Raw genomic sequence first — 18,259 nt, 5'->3', positions numbered from 1 at the left:
GGAAATTGGTTAATTCTTCCCTCACTACAGATTCCAATACCTTTTCAGAAAAAGAACATGGATAAAAGGGAGAAGGGCACTCCTCTCATCATTCATATCAGAGCATGAACAACATGAATGGAAATGTGACCACATGAACATGAATCTTCAGGCATCATTTTAGAACAATATCAGAATAGAGCTGTTGTAATGTATTTTTGCCAAGTCAACTTATGCCTTTATGGAAGAGGAAGATGGTTCAGTGGTTATCGTTAAACATTATAGAAATTGAAACTGTGATTCCAGCAGTGATCCTCCTAGTCTTCTCAGTGTTCTCAGATGGCAATGTTAACTTCTCTCCACATCCACCTTCAAACTTCTGGCCCATTTTAGAGTAGGTGATGTTCTCCTGTGACACTTGAGGCCATGGTAGAGATCCTCAGTCCCATGATACTGCTGAATTATCTCAAAGTTCAGAATCTTCAGACAGTGACAGACTCTCCCAGTCCCATTTTCTCTGGATTCAGGAATAAAAAAGTACATACCTCCCCTCATGTCATAGGAATTGGCTCCCAGATGGTAGAGTGAGGGGGTCTGCTCCTTCAACAAATACTGGTTGAGTTACCCATGTGCAGGACAATTATCCAGATTCTTGAAGGTGAGTGGAGGAGTCACTCTTTCATCAATACTGGCTGAGAAGTTTTGACTAATGGAGTTAATCTGTTTCATGAGCTTTTGAAGAGGATGTCAGGACAGAATGGAATGGTTGATAATATAAGTATTCATAAATCTTACAGGTGACAGAAAGTTGAGAAGAGAGATAAATGGTCAATTGAATAAAAAGGGATTATAAATTAGAACAGTATGGAGTAAGATGCAAAACTTGGCCTGTATATTCTCCATAGCTTGCTTAAATAGTTCATGACATTGTTTCAAATGCAAGAGGTCTGGTTTGTCTGCAGGCCATTCTGCTGTTCATAATGGAGGTCAACATTCCTTAGGTTCCTTGACAGTAAAAATAACTTCTCATACCTTTGAATATATTTTCCCACTTCATCACACTAACTGCAAATTTCTGATCTTTTAAAAACTTCTTGTTCTATTCCTTTTGACAAACTAATTGTAAGACATCAAGACAATCTTATATACTCGATTTTTTTCTTTCATTAACTATTCTATACATGTGTAAAATAATCCAATACTTTATTTGATTTCTTCTCTTATTAATTAATTCATTATTATTTTGTCACAGCCTGACACATTGAATGGGGAGCATCACTCTGCATGAGACTTCATATGTATATGTGTATTTTCCCCTTTGAATGAAGCAACAGGGGTCTACTTCTATAAAAGTATCAAAAAATAAACACGCCCAAGGTTTTCAAGAATATTTAAATGGGTATAGCTAGAAAGTCCCCAGTGTAGTAAAATTTAGAAGGTTTCAATTGTTGGAGAGTGGGAGATCTTGTTATATGATCTTCTGTAGCCACAAACATTAGTAGTCTGTGACCAAGATAATACAAAGATATAGTTTATAGCAATTAGAAAATTTGTAAAAAATAATTCCCTTTGATAATAAAGTTAGATTAGGGAAGTGCTAAAATCCATGAAAGTGGTTGCTAACAAATGTGAATATATCTTATCAAAAGTGGCATAAGCTGTCAAAGCCAGAATCTAAAGGAACTGCAAATGTCAATATATCCTAGATAATTATGTACACTTTCTGAAAAATCTAAGGATAAAATTAAATGATATCTCCATTCCCATTATATTAGGTAAATAATGCATTAATCAGATTACTTTTCTTCTATGTACTATAGTAGGCAAAATCATGGGATATAGATTTTGAAATATAATATACATATGATCTAATGCTGGCACTACTATTTACTTCATGTGGAATGTTGTCCAAGTTCCTTAAATTGACTAAGCTAAAAATCAGAGACAATAATATCACTTACCTCATTGGATTATTGGTAGTACTAAATAAAGTTATGTATGGAGAACTTGGCACAAGGTATGGAAGAGAGTATGTACCTATTATAGTAGCTAATGCATACCAGAGCCATGGAGAATGCTACTGCCTTCTTAAGGAAACAGAAATTTAAAAGATAGAAATAATGAAACTTCCTGAAGAAATGATTAAAAACTCCATGAAAAGATGAATTTGCTGGAGCTGTGTGTCTTTCCTCCATCTGATCCATAAGATTGTGTACCTGTGTGAGAAGGAACAAATAATCCCTATTCATAATAGAAAAGTAACTCCGCAATCATGTGCAGACTGTTGGAGTCAACAAATTTTACTTCTGTAAATCAATTTTGTCTCTTTAACTGAGAAATAATTATGCCCAGCTTTAAAGGCTTATTTGGGTAAATGGAAAAGCATAAATGGGAAAACTATTTTTCTAATAGAGTTTGTTATAAAAAAAATTCTTCTGTGATAGCAAAAGCATATATTTTATGCAACCTAGAGCTTTCTGTGGTACTTGGATCAGAAAACTATAATTTCTGGTCTCCAAGTAGAATAGAAGGAGAAAGGAATAGGAGGAGATCTTGAGTGTAGACAGGGTAAAGTGTGTGAAACAGAGACAAATACATGATTTTAATGTCCCTTGCACAGAGAAGACTGGATTTCAGAGGATGGCATAGGAGCTGTGGTATCCGCTGCAACGAGTCCAGATACCAGAATTATTCAAAGCAGTGGGGTGGTCATTCCTTCTTGACCTGCTCTCTCTACCTTCCAAGCCTGCTTGCTCAGACTGTACACACACACAGACACCCACACACAAAGAACTTCCCAAACTGCAGAGCATTACTTCTCATATTTGACAAACTGGCAACATTAGAACTACGTTGTTTGGTAAAAATGGGAAGAGGGGCCTGAAAACTTTATTCTTACCTTACCCTTGCCATTCATTTTGGAATGGATCCATTCAGATTTCCTTCGCAGGCATTTATCAGATTATCTCCTCATCTCTTCTATCTCTAAATGATATGAATCAAATCCATCTCTCATTTGGCCCATAAAGAATCCTTATTCAAGAGAAAGTAGATGACACACCAAAGGACAGTTTGTCACTGAGACGTTTTGATTCTCTGTCCTTTCCACTTCTGCTTAAGCTTTAATTCAATTACAGTACCTCAACCATACACAGGTTCCAATTCATGGGGAATAAACTTACCCAGATAGAGAGCAGGCTAGAATGTAAGGGCAATGGATGGATTGATTATTTTAGGTAAAACTTTGGATTTTGTGTCGGAAATAAAGCGGTACCTGTAAGGGAATAAACGCTCTCTCGGTTCTGGAGGAGAAAAGAATTTATTTACGATCTTGCAAGATAGGGCGTCCAGCCAAACACGTGGAAGGCTGGCGCGCCAGAGGAAGAGAATGGCGATCTTTAAATCTCCTACTCCTAATTCGCAAGTCCCTCCCCTGTTTCCCCATTGACTGGGTACTACAGAGGTTACAGCCTATCCGAGAACACTAACTAATTCATCTTTTGAGATTTTAATTTGTACAGCCAATCCCAGAGAGCCAACTAGCTCATTATTGAGATTTTGAACTGATTAGCCTATCCCCCCCAAATTTTTATTTTTTTTTGCTGTGAGTTCCCGCCTCTGATATTACCTCATATCTCTTTACATTCCAGTAACTATGGTTACTTTTCCATATAAGGAGCAGGCAGATTCTCTCTTCTCTTTGTCTGGGGCTTGTTTAAACTGGTTTTGCCTCCATTTCCCTTATTCCATGCTGTCTCTGTGTGAAAACGAAACTTATTCCTTTCTTACAATTTGTAAAAGTATTAATAGCTAAACTTCTTTTATAGTCTGCCTTTAGACTTTGTTTTTCCTGACATTTCTTAGTGTCTAAGCTGATCCCAGGGTGATGCTACAGATCTGGCCTCTAGAGATGTCATTACCATTTTTAGACCCAGCTCTCTTTTGCAAGAGAAAGGTAGCCATTACCCAGGACTCACTGTTCTAGTTTGCTAATGCTGCAGAATGCAAAACACCAGAGATGGATTGGCTTTTATAAAAAGGGGGTTTATTTGGCTACACAGTTACAGTCTTAAGGCCATAAAGTGTCCAAGGTAACACATCAGTAATCGGGTACCTTCACTGGAGGATGGCCAATAGCGTCCGGAAAACCTCTGTTAGCTGGGAAGGCATGTGGCTGGCGTCTGCTCCAAAGTTCTGGTTTCAAAATGGCTTTCTCCCAGGATGTCCCTCTCTAGCAAGCTTGCTCCTCTTGAAAATGTCACTCACAGCTGCACTGAGTTCTGTCTCCCTGAGTCAGCAGTTTATATGACTCCACTGATCAAGGCCCACCCTGAATGGGTGGGGCCACTCCTCCATGGAAATATCCATGGAAGTTATCATGTACAGTTGGGTGGGGTGCATCTCCATGCAAACAACCTAATCCAAACATTCCAACTTAATCCCCACTATTATGTCTGCCCCACAAGATTGCATCAAAGAATATGGCTTTTTCTGGGGGACATAATACATTCAAACCGGCACACTCACCTAATGAGAAGTTGTCTCTGAGGATTAGAACCAGCAGATATCAAGTCATGGGCCACTTTCAGAGAATAATGGATGGGGTGTGGGGAAGGAAAATCTGAGAAATGGAGAATTCTTAAACTAGAAAAATGGAAGATAGTCATTTGGTCAACTTTCTGGCATATGGCCAGGTTTATAGCTAAAAATTTTTTGAAAGTTGGCATTGTTTTTCTTTATAAATAACATATTACTACAGTTACAACAACCATTACTACTACAATTCTTTGAAACCATTGTAGCACTTTGAAGTTTCCTCCAAAAGTTAACATTTTTATCTCCATACTGGCAAGATATTAACTGAATTGATTTGAGAATTCATCATTTTCTTCTTTGTTCCATGACAGCAATTTGCACTCTCCTCATTGGCAATGTTCAGTGACTACTTATATGACTAATATCAGAGTAGTTAGTCCAGGTTATTACTTTCATAGAATTTTGGAGAATATTTCAAATGTGAGTTTAGTATTCTGACCACAAATTTATCATAATACATTTCTTTAACATAGGACACCACTAATTACATGCAATTTTAAGCTGGGTAACTCTTCTTCTTTTTTTTTTTTTTTCCTTTTTTCCTTTTCTCCTGGATGCTGGCCTTGTGATGCTGTTCAAAATCTGATGTTCAATAATCTAGGGTATGTTACAGTTAAGATACTTTAACTAGATGTGAGTCAACTCCCTAACTCAGATGATATCTCATTTGTATGTTTGATGATAAGACTTTGAGGATTGCAAGCAGTCCATAACTATCCATCCCAGAAGAAGTTGTATATTCCACACTCAATTTTTAATAAATTGAAAACATATGATTACAATGTTTACATGTGTTTTCTCTTCTTTTTTTTTTTTTCCTACTATAGCTATAATCAAGTAAATTTCTCCAGGAAAGGGCTCTAAAATGTATCACAAATGTTTCCTTTTGTGTCAGATTGGTTTGCCAGAGAAACTAAACAAACAGGATGTGTGTATGTATGCACAGTTCAGTGGTGTTAATTACATTCACAATGCTGTGTTACCATCACCATCATCCCTCTCTCTCCCTTTACTTGGGGTAAGAACCATCCTTTAGCAGACTGATCTCTGCCATCCTGAGAACCTTCTATGTCTCTCTATCCACACTACTTCCTCCCTGCTTCTCTGAAGCACACTTGAAAACTGTTCTGGTCCTTGCCCCTCCCCCCTTTTCTTGGAGAAGAGCCTTCCTTCCACAACCTGTCCCTGCTAACTCGAGAGTCACTGTGTCTGTCTCTCAGTTAGCCCCACTTCTTCCCTTGCCAGGGACAGCGCCAATATGGAGGCTGCTTACTGCTTTCTTTAATGGGCTGTTTAAGAATGTAGCTATTCTCAGGGCTGGAGCCCAGCACCCATAATTTGCTCATCAAGTGCTGGAGTCGGTGCCCGGCCCTGTCTCTCCCTTTACTTGGGGAAGAGCCATCCTTCCACAGACTGATCTCTGCCACCCTGAGAACCCACTGTGTCTTCTCTGTCCACCCTGCTTCCTCCCCTGCTGGGCCTTAGGTTGAAACAGAACCTGCTGGGTTCTTTCTCTCCTGGGTGAGTGGTAAATTTAGTTGTGCTCAGAGGTGGTATCCAGCAATCCAAATTCACTAATCAAAAGCCAAAATCAGTGTCTGGCTGAGTCCCCCTCCCCCTGATCCTAGGAGAGAGGGCTTCTGTTTCCAGCCAAGGATTGGCTCCTGAGGCAGCCTGTCATGCTGGGGGTCAGGTGAGGGGTGGGAGAAGTAGGGGATGGGGGTTGGGGGGGTGGACACCAGTCTTCTAGTGATCTACTCATAGCATTTCACTGCAATTTATCAGACTCTTTCCTCCAGTCATCCCTGGCTGGTATAAAATGTGCTTCTGGTCTCTGGAACCCCTCAAACTGTTGTTTCAGACAGTTTCTGGATATTTACTAGTTTCCCTGGAGGACAGATTGAATCCTAGGACTCCTTATTCCACCTTCTTGTAAAGAGCTGATAGATATGCTTTTTTTCAAAATCACTTCTGCCAATTTCTACCTTTTGACTGGAGAGTTTAATCCATTTACATTTGAAGTAATTACTGAAAATTCTGAAATGTCTTCTGCTATTTTGCTATTTTGTCTGTGTAAATTTACTTTTTGACCTTCAGTTATTCTATTAATGCCCATTTCCATGTTTATTTTTTTGTTTTATTGTACCATTTTTAGTCCCTTCTCGTTTCTTTCTGAGTATATTTTTCATGTATTTTCTTTGTGATAATCATGGGGTTAAAATATAACCCCCATATCAATCATATTTGATTTAATACCAACTTATCTTCAGTAGCATACCCATACATTGTTCCTATACCCCTTCATCCCCCACCTTTTTTTTTTGTACTTGTTACAAATTATATCTTTGGGTACTGTATTGACACACCCATGTATTTATCATTACTTTTTATGCATTTGCATTTTAGCACCTGTAGGAAGTAAGAAAGGGAGTTATATACCAAAGATAATACAATGCAATAATACTGGCCTTTATACTTAACCATATAATTACCTTTACCAGAGTTATTTCTTTATGCAACTTTGATCCAATGTCTAGTATTGTTTCCTTTCAGTATCAAGAACTCCCTTTAGCATTGCTTGTAGGGCAGGTGTTGTGGTAATGAACTCCCTCTAGTTTTGCTTACCTGGGACTATCTTAATCTCTCCTTCATTTTTGAGAGAAAGTCTTTCCACATATAAAATTATTGGTTGGTAAATGTTTCCTTTCAGTGCTTTAAAGATTTTGTACCACTTTTTATTTTCATCCATGGCTTCTGATGAGGAATCAGTAGTTATTCTTAAGGGATTCCCAGATACAGAGCTAGTCACTTTTCTCTTGCAGCTTTCAGAACCCTTCTCTTGCCCTTGGCATTGGGCAGCTTAATTACTGTGTGTCTGGGTTTGCTTCTCTTTGATTCATTGGCTTCTTGAATTTGTATATTCATGTTTTTCATTAAATTTTGGAAGTTTCTACTATTATTTTTTTGAATATTCCCTATGTCCCTTTCTCTCTTTCTCCTTCTCTTGACCTCCTATAAGGTGTATATTGGTATGCTTGATGGTGGGCCACAGGTCTTTTAGGCTCTGTTCACTTAAAATTTTTTTTTCTGTCTGCTCTTCATCCTTTCAGTTGTCTCATTCTTGATATCATTGTTTCTTCTGCCAGATCAAATCTTCTGTTGAAAACTTTTAGGGAATTTTTCATTTCAGTTATTCTTGTCTTCAACCCCAATATTTCTGTTTGGTTCCTTTTTAAAGTTCCATCTCTTTATGGAGATTCTCACATTGTTCTTTCATTGTTTTCCTCATGTCCTTTAGTATCGTTTCTGTGTTTTCTTTTATGTCCTTAAGTATGTTGAGGTTGTTTTTTTATATTCATTGTCCGGGGTGTCCAAAGCCTGGTCTTCTTTGTTAATAGCTTCAGATTTTCATCTTTACCCTTTGTATGGAACATGCATTTCCTGTTTCTTTGTTTGCCTCATAATTTTTTGTTGCACACTGTACATTTTAATGTTTTAAAGTATTATCACTGGGATATAGTCCCTAAGCTTACTGTTCCTTAAGTTTGTATCCAACCAGTGATATGACAGAAATTTTCTTGAATGCCAAGGATTAATCAAAACAAGCAAACCAAGGCAAAAAACACATTTCATTGTCTTTCATTGCTTCAGCTGGTGGTTTCCTTCAGAGCTTTACCTTCCTAACAAGAATATCAGTCAAAGACAAATGGGAAGTACAGTATCTTGTCTGTCTTATCTGAGCTTAGGTGAAGCCCAAGCCTTGGAGCCTGCTTCTATTACTGGGTTTGTGCTTACTAGATGCCTCAGGAATTCCCCATTTATAGAGTATAGGAATTCTAGTCAGCACTCTCTTTACCCCCTCCTTGGTGCTCTCTCAAGTGATTTAATGCAGGTAGTCCTTTGCCCCAGCCCCCCTCAATTTAATTGTTTCTTATACAGTCCCAGCTGTCTGAAAGCTGCTTCTTTGCCCTTATAACAAACTTTGGGAGGGTGAGTCTGAGACAGGTTCCCCAGCTCAATCTCTTAGACTTCCACTGATAGATTGGTACTGTCATACATGTACCTCAGTAGCACAAGCTGGCTCAATTCCACATTGTAGAGGGCTTGGGGGTGGATTCAGGGGATGCGGTGGGGGTAGCAATGGTGCCAGGAACTTCTGTGGCTTTTGAAGCTGCGTTTTCTTGATTTCAGCTCTTGCCCATTTAATGCAGCCCTTTATTTTCCATAGTTTTGAGTGAGGTGCTGTCTTTAAGGTTCCTTTGCCACCTTTGACTGACAGGCTTTGGCCCCCAGCACTCTGAATTAACTGATCAAAAGGAGAGATCTGTGATCAGACCATACACACTTGGTGTTTGGAGGACTAGGACTTTATGTCCCACCATAATAGCAATAAGCTGTGTGAGCAGCAGGAGCTCCAGTCCCCACTGCTGCCTGTCAGGAGGCTCAGAGAAGGGGGATGGTAGCTACTGCAGGGAGGGAGAAACTGACCAGTATTTGTGGCCATTTACCCGCTTCTTCCTCCCGCTCCTCCCTGGACATGCACAGTGTTCCACTAGACTCCAGAACTTCAAGATAGTTGATTCAGACAGTTTCTGCCAATTCATCAGTTGCTTTTTCATGTAGGGACTGATCTTGGAGTTTCCTATACCAGCTTCCCACCTAATGCTATGTTACTAATTTGAATTCTGGGATATTTCAGTTTTTGTAATGAAATGTTCAGTATATATTGTGCTGATTATCTGTATCATTAGCCCATATTTCTCATGCAATTTCATTGCTGAATAAAACATTTGAAGATGTTATTAATAGTGTAATTAATAATAAACAACTGTGGACCAATTATTAGAATTGAGTTAATTTTCAACATGTCAGCATATATTTTGCTTAGAAACGATCTAAAAATTTTAGTCACATAGCAAAAAGTGAAATAGCATCAAATGATTCATGAAAACTAATAGTAGCTTCCACAAGATTGCTCGGGGAGAGAAGGTTATATTGGGGAATTTGATTACCATTAGAATTGCTATAAGCATGCACATTCTGGTCTTTATTTATGCAGGTTATTATTCATTATGCCATTAGAAACTTCTTGATAAATACTGCAAATGAAAAATTCATGAAATAATGGGAAAAATAATGAGCCCTACTAGAAGTAGAAAAGTCTGCCTTTACAAGTCATCTGAAGACAAAGAGCTATGCTACAACTTTTGTGTACAACTGGGCAATGATAAAAATATTATACAATGAGAATGCAGAGTGCCTGCTCAGAGGGAATCATGGTTAGATAAAAATCATCACAGGAATATGCCATGATTTATAATAGTTTGCCCTGCACTTGAGAAGTGAGAAAATTTCAGCTGGCATATTCAGGGTGTTCTCTACTCCAGAGCAACTGTTTCTTCAAAAGCTCAGGGAAAGTGGTATTTAAAGCTGGGAAGAAAAGTGAAATCTGTTAAAGAGAACCTCTTGCATCACCAGGGATCTGATCTACTCAATCCTTTGCCTTCCAAACAAACAGAAAGTGTTATAATTCAGATAGATCTTTGGAATTGTGATACTATCCTATATCACTTATATGAAGGGTTAAAAACTAGTGAAAATATTGAGGTGCAAAGCCCTAGAGAGAAGAAAACAGCAGAGGAGTGAACTCAACATCTCTTTAGCCACCCCTCAAGTCGTTGGCTAAGCTGTGGAAGTGCAGGATTATACCCAAAAAATCCAGCAGAAAGCATAGGTTGGTGTTAGGTTAAAGACTTGAGCAATAATTCCAGCAACCAGTTGTTGCTAGATGATAATGTATGGATTTCAAACCCTGACAACATAGTTAAACACACTGAACTTTATGTTGAGACCTAAGCAGGGACATTCCCAGGGTTAAGAGGATACATCATAGGAATAAGGAAATATACTTGCAGGTGAACTGTATTATTAGATTACATAAAATGAGAGACAAAAATAACCAAGAGTAAAATATTCAAGGAGATAGAGGAAAACATGGGGAATTTCAGCCTAGATCTTGAATACACAAACCTTGGAAGGAGGCAAAGAAAGAGATTATCTTCATGGGAACAATGGCAAGACTATTAGGTAGCTTTTTAATGAAAATAAATGGAAGTAGACAATAATGGAACAAAATTTTGAAAATGCCAAAAGGGGGAAAAGCTGTCAACCTAAAATTTTATACTCATGAAAATGTCTTTCAAAAATGAAGATAAAATTAGGACATTTTCATCTCGGCATATTTACCTATTTTAATTACTTCTCTTGCCTTATTTCACTAAGTAAAACCTTCAGTGCACTGTTGTATAGGAGGTGTGGAGGCAGAGATTATTCAGTTGTTTCTGATGTTAAGGAATAGTGTTCATTGTTTCACTATTAAGCATGAAGTCAGCCATAGGTTTTTAGTAGAATATCTCTCAAATTTCTTTGAAACTGTCAGGAGTTTATCACATCTTTTCCCGTATATCTGAGGTTGGGTACGTGATTTTCTGCTTTATTAATTTAATATAGTTTTTACATTGTTAATTGTAAGATGTTAAAGTGATTTTACATTCAGGTATAAACTGCACTCCCTTATGATTTATTATCATTTTATTTATTTCTGAATTTGATTTGTCAACTTTGTGTTAAATATTTTTTGTGTCTATTTTCATGATTGTTCTTATAATGGCATTCTCCACTTTGGGGATCAAGGTTATACTGGCCAAATAAAGTAGACTGGAAACTGTTCTTCCCCTCAGGTTTTCTAAAAATGTTTATTTTGAGATTGGTATTATTTATTGGTTACATATGTGATGCAATTCATGGGTGAAACCTCATTGAAATGGAGTGTTTGGTTTTTTTGGCTGGTTGTTTTGTTTTTACTTCTTATTTTTTTTAATATCAATCTTTTGAAGGATTCATTTCCATTAGAATATGTAGGGTTTTCAAATTTACATTTCCTTTCTTCAAGTTTCATAATTTGTGTGTTGCAAGAATTTGTTTACTGTAAGTAATTTTCATTGTTGACATTATTGGCAAGAGTTTATTCATGATATCCCATTATCATTGTTTTAATGTTTGTATTCTGTAGTGATATTTTCTCTTTCTTCCTTTGTATCAGTTATTTGTGATTTGGTGTTTTCTTTCTCCTCTCCTCTCCTTTCTCTGCCCCTCCCACCTTCCCTCCCTTCCTTCCTTTCTTGCTTTATTTTTTGTCTTATAATTTTCTTTAGCTATCATTTGTTTTCTGTTCCATCAGTTATTCTAACTACTTTAATTATTTCCACTGATCTATTTATTTTGTTTAATTTGCTCTTCTTTTCCTCATTTTTGAGGTAGAAACATAGCCCATTACTTTATTTATTATATGTAAAATGATGTACAACCAACCATATCATAAAGCATTTTGATTTCAATGACATAAAAATTAGTCCTTACACTGAGCCCAAACCAAGTCTTACCACATTTAAGGGATTTGAAATTTAAAAGAGTATGTTCTCTGAGAGAAACAGAAGTAAGCTAGAAGTAAATATCAAAATAACTACCTAAAAATCCTCAAATATTTGGATATTAAGCAACCCACATTTCAATATCCTATGATTTAGGAAAGGAATCACAGTGAAAATTAAACATATTTGAACTGAATAATAAAAAACATGTAGAATTTCAAAATCCGTTTCATGCAGAAAATCAGTTTTTAAAGACATATCTTATTCTATAAGAAGAAGGTTTACAAATGGATAACATAAGTGTTTTTATTTAGAAGTTAAAGAACTGCAAAGCAAAAACAAAGAAATTAAAGTTAAGGAAATGATAAAGATAAAATTAGAAATCAAATGAATGAAGAGATAGAGAGATAAGATCAATTTGTGAACCAGAATATATTTTAGGCCATCCTAGCTGTAGTTTGTGAAAAAATGCCTTTAGCAATGAGCATGATGATGACCTCAGCAATAAGCACATAAGTCTCGAATCCATCTTAATCTCTAGAAAGTAAATGTATTCTCTCCATGACTATAACTATTTGTTATATTATTGACTGGATCCATGATTCAGAAGAAAAATCTGTGCCACCCTCTTACAGATTACCTTATTTTTTACACCGTAGACAATAGGGTTGAGTGCAGGTGGAACAAGGAGGTAGATGGTAGATAGAAGAATGTGGGTAGAGGGGGTAACATGTCCAAAACGGTGGCTGAAGAAGGAGAAGAAGGCAAGAATATAAAACTCAAGGAACACAAAAATGTGAGCTGTGCATGTGTTAAAGGCTTTGAGTCGTGCCTCCTTTTGTTGTAGATGAAAAACAGCCTGGAAAATCAAGATATAAGAGACAAGGATAAAAATCATGTCAAATCCCAGAATTGTAAAACCCACAAAGAGACCACATATTTTATTGATGTGGGTATCTTCTGCAGCCAGCTTGACCACAGCCATGTGCTCACCATAAGAATGAGCAATAACAATAGAGTGGAAAAGGTGCAGTCTTTTGATTAGAATGGGTAATAGCCCAACCAGCACTGTTGCCCAGATTGCCACCACTAGGACCATCCAAACCAAGACATAAGGTGTAAGGATGGATGTGTGCCTCAAAGGATCACAGATGGCAACATATCAGTCAAAGGCCATAGCCAACAGGATACCAGATTCCACGCCCTGCAAGGCATGGATGCAGAAGAGCTGGGCTAGGCAGGCATCAAAGGCCATGGAACGAGAGCTGAACCAGAAGATGGCCAACATCTTGGGAGCAATGGCTGCAATGAGACCTACATCAGTGGCTGCAAGTACTGCTAGGAAGATGTACATGGGTTGGTGCAAACTGCGTTCTGCAGGGATTATGATAAGTAAAATGCTGTTTCCTAGTATTGCCACCAGGCACACTGCAAAGAAGGGAAAGCCAATGCAGAACTGCATATGCTCTAGTCCCGGAATCCCAATCAGTATTACTGTTCTGGGGTCCAGATATGACATGTTGATAGTTGCCATGGAATTTAGTGATCTCTCTTCTCAGCACTGATTCTGAAACCTGCAGAAGGAGAACATGAATAGGAAATGAAAAGGCCACAGCTATCACTATCATTCAGACATATTGAGCATTGAACAAAATAAGTTGCATGCTTTAATTGGAAATTTGGCTTGATTATCCTGAGGTTCTATGCTCTATATTGGGCCACAGAAGAAAAGGAACCTGCAAAAGTTTCATTAGAGTTTTATGGGGGGGTGAGAAATGGGAAATTTCATAATTTCTCACATCTCTTGAAGAAATGGAAACCGTGTTTTGTGTCTTCCTTGGTGTACATCTAGGCTATGCTTTCTGAAAAGTCACCACTGAATTTTATTTCTTTACCAACATCTAGATACCAGCCTGATTTCCCTACAATTAGAAAATCACCTGGGACTCTTGTGGTCTCCCAGAAGATCCCATTTCTGCTGTTCTGTGTTCATTAGAACATAGTCTTATGAAAGCCTTTACTCAAGGCCCATTGTTGCTTATCCTAAGTTGTGGGTTATTCATTCCTGAGTCTTTGGCATTGGTTATCAAATGCAGTTTGGTAGGAGCAAATTTACCTTTCTTACATTCACTCATTTCTTCCTCAAAATATTGAACATGTCACTCTTATACAGGGACTAAGTATGGCCTTTAAAGTGTATTTGAAGCAGGTAGTCTGCTTTCAGAGACAGGCAGGTAGGTTGATTCACTGAATTTATGTTTATGTTTATGGTTGATTAATGGTAGGTTAATGTGTTTTTACAGGTGATTAGGAGATATGCAAAAATGATAATACCGAAGTACAGATTTCCAGAATAAGGTACAATTAAAAATTGGATATATTGTAGTCCAAAGCAGAACCTGGCTAATTTAGACATACCCTGCAGGAGGATTAGCAAGTTTTTGTTATTTTATTCCAGAGTTTAAAGGTCTCTAGACTCCTTGAAGTCTGGTTAAGGCTGCATATCCTCTTTTATACAAAATGGGGATCTACTTTCTCTTTTATTGACTCTATTATAACCCTATACTCTGACTAATTAGCTTTGATATGAATCATCAATCTCCTTTGAATTTAAGGCCCACTTCCTAATAATTTGCTAATTATTCATCCTTAAGAAGTGCAACTCATGTTTCCTTTTGAGAAACCCAAAGTTCAAATTTATCTCCCTTAATCTCTGTTTCATTAATCACTCTGTAACATTTGAAGCATTTCACATCTTTTGGCCAACCTGCTCCTGTCTAAACTGTGACCATAATCAGTCCCCAAAAGAGATTTTCTTTTTCTGGTCACATCCAAACACCCTGTTAGGAAACTGTGTGAATAATAGTAGAAGTCTCTTTTTCTAGTTCTGTCTGAGGAGTGATTTATAAAAGGGTAAGATTAAAAATTGTAAAATAAGTGATATCATCATCCTATGAACTACTTGTATGGAGCTATAAAAGGAAATTTCAGTGCAATATTTCTTAAGTGAAAAAAAAATTAATGAAAAGACACTGAAATCTCTGTGCTTGTGATCCTGTTACAATAACAATGTTTGAACTGTGGTCAGAAGAGTCAATAGATATGGATTAAAACAATCAGCATCCTTGTGAAAAAAATTTCCTTTGATGTCTATATGTAGTATTTGCTGATATGTGTTAGGGGAATTGAGAAAGTGTACAGTTATGAATTTAAACTGTCAGTAGTGGTAATGATAGAAGCTAAAGGAGAAAGAGATTTCATAAGTTAAATACATCAGTATGTCATGAATAATCAATCCATAATTGTCTGGTAGCCTAATGAAAAAAATCAATATTTTACTTTGCCTTGTTCACCTGATAACAATGCTTTTTATCATGTTACTACTTTAGTAATCAGAAAATGGATAAAATAAAGGAATTGAAAATCAGAAATATGATCTGGCTACTAATCCTAGATCCCCCATGTACAATTTATGGAGTCTTGCCAAAGTTCTATACCTATTACCTGCAGCCTACTCATATGTAAATAAAGGTCATTAACCTCACAAACATTAGTATTAAAAGAAATAATATGTAAAACAAATTGGTGGCTGGAACAGTTCAAATACTCCTCACATGGTAGCTTATGAAAAACTTTGTTATTTTGACTTGACAGAAACAGGGTATGGGATGTTGAGAGAGAAAACAAAAACACAGAGTAGTGAAAACTTTTTGATGACAGAAATGAAGAAAACTCCATAAGAAGATTAAAATTTCAGAGACAAAGTGTTTTCCTCCATCTTCTTGTATATAAGGTTGCCCATTTCCTCAAGCAAGGATCAAAAGTTCACACTGGATATAAGAAGGTGATATCCTGACTAGTTTGCAGAGTTTACAGCAGTTAAAAAAGTTAGGTTTTGTGATTAAGCAAGAATAGAACAGGGAGAATGCAATGCATCTAAATTACATTAAACCCAGTTTCTGTGTGAGGCAAAAAGAGTATGAGTTTGATAACCCTTAGCATTTTAAAATAATCCATCTGCTATCAGAGAGGTTGTCTCATTCCTTGATAGTGAGTGGAAGAGGAAGTAAAGGTGAATCTCCAAGCGTCAAAGGGAGTAAAATGTAGTTTGGGTGCCCTTTGCACTCATACAGACAATAATGATCTTCTTGGTTAAAAGGACCAGAAATTAAAGTTTTTCAAGTATATGATGCTATAATCTTTCCCTTACTTTCCACATCAAACACCTTCCCCCTTTCCCAACACACATACATACTGCTCCAAACACACAGATGGCAGATTGCCTTAAACCCATCCTTTCTCATTTTCAGTAAACTAAGGAGCACTAGAGTTCACAGGGATCCAGACAGTTAGATTGCAGATGCCTGGGAACCACCTTGCTTATGTTGTTAATTACTTAGGAGTCAGAAGTACAAGAAGATGAGACCAAATTACCTATGAAATTTTTTCATCTCATTTACATTAATCAACAACCCCTACTTTGTTTCTGAAAAATTCTAAAAACAAAAAAGAGATATCATGGTGACTGGCAGAGAAATGAATGGGTAAAGCAGGATTTAACAATTCTATTCTGTTCTTTCCCTTCTAAAATAAACTTCCATTGCAGTCCCCTTTCCATGCACAGACCCCAAATTGTGGGTGGAGTAACTTACCTGGTGAGAGCTGAGGGCTGGCCTGGCATGTGAATAGGCTGGTTGCATCAAGGTGCTTCCACCAAATTTCAAACAAAGAAAGGTTTTACTGGAAGAATCTCTGGGCTTATCTGAGAGGCAGGGCTGATACCAGAGCATCATTTCCCTTGTGAAGCCCTTACAGCATCATCCCCCTTCTTATCCCCAGGCTTCCTTCCCAGGAGTGCCTTGGGCTCAGCCCTGAAACTTATGTCAGAAAATACTATGGTTTCTAGAAGGATGGAGTCTCCCAGGAATGTGGACTGGGAAATATCTGGTCTTGGCTCATATTCTTAACATGTTGAGTATGAGCATACTAGAAGTGAGGGTTGATAATATGTGAGAAATGAAGTTTTCTTAGGAATAAAATAGCCAGAATAACCAAATCAATTTTGAAAAAGAAAATGAAGTAGAAGAACTCATATATCCTGATTGCAAAACTTAACAAGAGGCCTAAGTAATCAAGACTCTGTGGTTCTGACATGAGGATAGACATATAGATAAATTAATATAACTTGGAATCTCTAAACCCTGCATCTATGTTCAATTGATTTTCAACAAGGATGCCATGATTATTTAATGGGGGAAATGTGGTCTTTTCAACAAATGGTGCCAGGACAAGTGGATATGCTCATACAAAAGAATGAGTTTAGACCCCTACTTCATAGAATATATGAAAATCAACTCAAAATTGATCAAATACCTAAATGAAAGAGTTAAGAGTATAAATCTATAAGAAGAAAACAGAGATATAAATTTTCTTGACCTTGGTTTAGGTAATGGTTTCTTAAACATGAAACCAAATGCAGAAATGACAATAACAAAAATAGATAAATTGTAATTCACCAAAATTAGTTCTTCATAGGACACTATCAAGAAAGTGAAAATACAACCAACAGAATGGGAGAAAATATTTGCAAATCACATATGTGAAAATTGTCTAGCATCTCAAATATAAAGAACTCTTTAAACTCAACAGTATAAGGGAAAATAATGCATATAAAATGTTGGAAAATAATTTTAATCAATAGTTTTTGAGAGAAGATATAAAAATAGCTGTTAAGGAAAAGTTACTCAACATGATTATTCATTAGGGAAATGCAGTTCAAAACCACAATGAAATAACACATAATACCCTTTTGGATCACTATAATTAGAATGATGGACAATAACAAGTATTGGTGAGGGTATAGGGAAATTGAAACCCTCATGCATTACTGGTAGAGTTGTAAAATGGGGCCACAACTCTGGAAATGGGTTTCCCAGTTCCCAGAACATTAAATACAGAGATACCACATGATTCAACAATTCCATTCCTAGTTATGTACCCAAGAGAATGGAAAATATATCTATACAAAACTTGTACATAAAAGTTCTCAACATCATAATACATAATGCCAAAAGTGGAATAAACCTAAGTGTCCATTAATTGATGAATGGATAAATTGTATGTTAAATCCATCCAATGAAATATTATTTGGTTGTAAAAAGGAATGAAGTACAGATACATGCTATGACATGAATGAGCCTTGAACACATGCTAAGTGAAAGAAGCAAGACAGAAAACACCACACTTTAAATGTT

The 18,259-nt window shown here is 36.9% G+C and overlaps 1 pseudogene; it reads right to left on the bottom strand.

The window, feature by feature from the left end:
* Positions 1 to 12,588: 12,588 nt before the first annotated feature.
* Positions 12,589 to 13,542, bottom strand: LOC119537128 (annotated as a pseudogene).
* Between the last annotated feature and the right edge of the window lie 4,717 nt (positions 13,543 to 18,259).

Source organism: Choloepus didactylus, chromosome 6 (genome assembly GCF_015220235.1).
Source record: "Choloepus didactylus isolate mChoDid1 chromosome 6, mChoDid1.pri, whole genome shotgun sequence".
In the NCBI taxonomy this organism is placed as follows: domain Eukaryota; kingdom Metazoa; phylum Chordata; class Mammalia; order Pilosa; family Megalonychidae; genus Choloepus; species Choloepus didactylus.
This window is presented reverse-complemented; position numbering and strand designations above follow the sequence as displayed.